The following is a 2,496-nucleotide window of genomic DNA, read 5'->3' on the forward strand; positions in this document are numbered from 1 at the left end:
TCGAGCCTGGGTTAAGCTTTCGGCAGGATGTCATGGCCGTCTCCAGCATCCCGGGTCATCCACTGGTTTTTCCAGGGAGCCGATCAACCGTCCTTCACCCAGAGTTGCATTGCGTCCGAGGTCTTGAAAATCTTGTCTTAACCGGTCTTGATTATTTAATCAACCTCGCATCACTCGTGTTATGCACTCAACCGAAAACCCGTCTACTCAAGCATAGGAATAAGAAATTTGTCGTCCCGGGGCCAAGTATCGGGGTTGTTGTGTGCCTACCACCTGATACTACAACCTATACTAAAATTTCCAAGTACCTAGGCAGCATGCAATTGGGCAAAGAAAGGTGAAACTACCATGCATCGAAAACATAGGAAATAGTATGATCAAAATGACTTGCCTTGATGATAGTTGTCTTGATCGAGCGCTTCTAAGTAACAAGCTTTGCACTCCAGGTGATCTACCGATACAAACAAATACACACCATAAGCACTACAATCAAGCAACAAGTAAAAATAACATCACAAGTAAAGATTTGCTATGGCCTAAGTGAAAGAATTCAATACATGTTACTAAGGCAGAAACTTGTTTCTATCAAAAACCCAAGTAAAAATATTTTAAATTTTTTGAAACTTCTACCACAGTAAGATATAATCACTAGGAAGCAGTAGCAAAAAGAATCAACTGAAAATCATTTTTTAAACTCCTGGAATAAGCAAAACAAGGTTTAAACTAAATCTGATCTAATTCAAACATAGTCAAAATATATGTTTTTAAAAACTACAGAAAAATTGGGATCTACTGGAAAAAGAATCAACCTCATTAGACTTCGGGATCAAACGCTATGGCCAAAACAAAACTGAAACTTTTCTGTTTTTGGAACTAAACAGAAAAAGAAAATAATTGCTAACAGACAGGGGGTACACGTGGCGCTCAATGAATGGCTGTGGGGGTGTGTGTTGCGGGTGTAGGGAGCAAATAGCCGAAGCTTAACGAGAATTCTCTGGCTAATTAGTTAAGTGAATAAAACCGGCTCGGTTTTGTTAGAAAACCGAAGGGGTATTCGCGATCTAATCCGTAGCGTACGTGTAGGATCCAACGGCTATTGAGGGGGATGGGGTGCACACCGGCGTTGCTCTGCTCCGGCGGGGTCTTGACAGCGGCGGCGGCTCGGGTGTGGACGGGGACGGCGCTGCAGAGGGTCTCCGGCGGCGGCGAGAGCTCCAGTCGGTGCGGGCGAGGGCGGCGAGCGCGTTGGTGGCGTCGGGGAGGGGTCGGGGTGGCCGGAGGTGGTGCAGCGGGTGGCCGGAGTAGGCCGAGCTCGGGTGCTCCGGCGGCGGCTGCAGCAGGGCGGCTTGGGGGCGGCGGGACGGCGTGGCGATGTGGGGAACGGGGTGCGGCGGCCGGGGGCAGTATTTATAGGGGGAGAGGCGCTCGGGGAGGGAAAGAGCAGGGGGATCGGGCGGATCCCAGCGAACCTGGAGGACTCGGGCTCGGGCTCGGTTTTGGAAAGGGGAGAGGAGGAAGGTGACCGAGGGGAGGGGAGATCGGGCGTTGGGGCCCAGCACCAGAGAGAGGGGAGCTGGGGCGCTCGGGGCAGTCGGCCGATCCGTAGGGATCTCGGATCCCGGCTGCTGGGGGATTTCAGCCCACTCTAAAATGCGCCCAGGCGCGGTTTCCTTTTAAAGAAAAATATTTCCTATTTAACCCTTTTAGTAAAACAGAAACTAAAACTAATAAAAAGGCAACGAATAAAAATAATTAATATAGGGTATTATATACCAAAAAATCAGAAAAATATCCTCTACTCGATTAACATTTTTCCAAAGCAAAAATAAAAACTTTAAAAAAATGTTTTTTTCAGAAATTCCCTAAATGCTTTATTTTGTTTTTGCAAATATTTTCGCAATAAAACTTTGGCTTTCTTGGCTCCAAATATTTCAGAAATGCCTCGCATTTTTGGAGGGTCATTTTCCTCGGCTCTCTCTTGCATGCAAGAGATCATTTCCCGGCATTTCTCGTGTGAAGAAAAAATAGAAATGCAAAAGGCTAAAGTCGAAAGAATTCAATTGCAAACTTTATTTCAATCAATATGCATAGATACTTAGCTACAATGTAAAACATTCCCAATTAGGAAAATTGGGATGTTACAAACCTACCCACCTTAAGATGAATCTCGCCCTCGAGATTCGGGTTGGCTAGAAAATAGGTGCGGGTGGTCTCGACGAAGATCCTCTTCTCGTTCCCACGTGGCTTCTTCCTCGGTGTGGTGGCTCCACAACACCTTGCAGAACTGGATGATCTTGCTGCGGGTAACTCTGTTGGCAGTCTCAAGAATCCGGACGGGTTTCTCCTCATACGTCAGATCACTGTCAAGTTGTCTGGCCTCTAGGGGCACTGTATCTCTCAACGGAACATCGGCCATCTCAGCGTGGCATTTCTTGAACTGGGAAACATGGAAGACATCATGAACTCCGGACAATCCTTCCCGCAGTTCCAGTTTAT

The sequence above is a fragment of the Hordeum vulgare genome, chromosome 2H (assembly GCF_904849725.1).
Source record: "Hordeum vulgare subsp. vulgare chromosome 2H, MorexV3_pseudomolecules_assembly, whole genome shotgun sequence".
In the NCBI taxonomy this organism is placed as follows: domain Eukaryota; kingdom Viridiplantae; phylum Streptophyta; class Magnoliopsida; order Poales; family Poaceae; genus Hordeum; species Hordeum vulgare.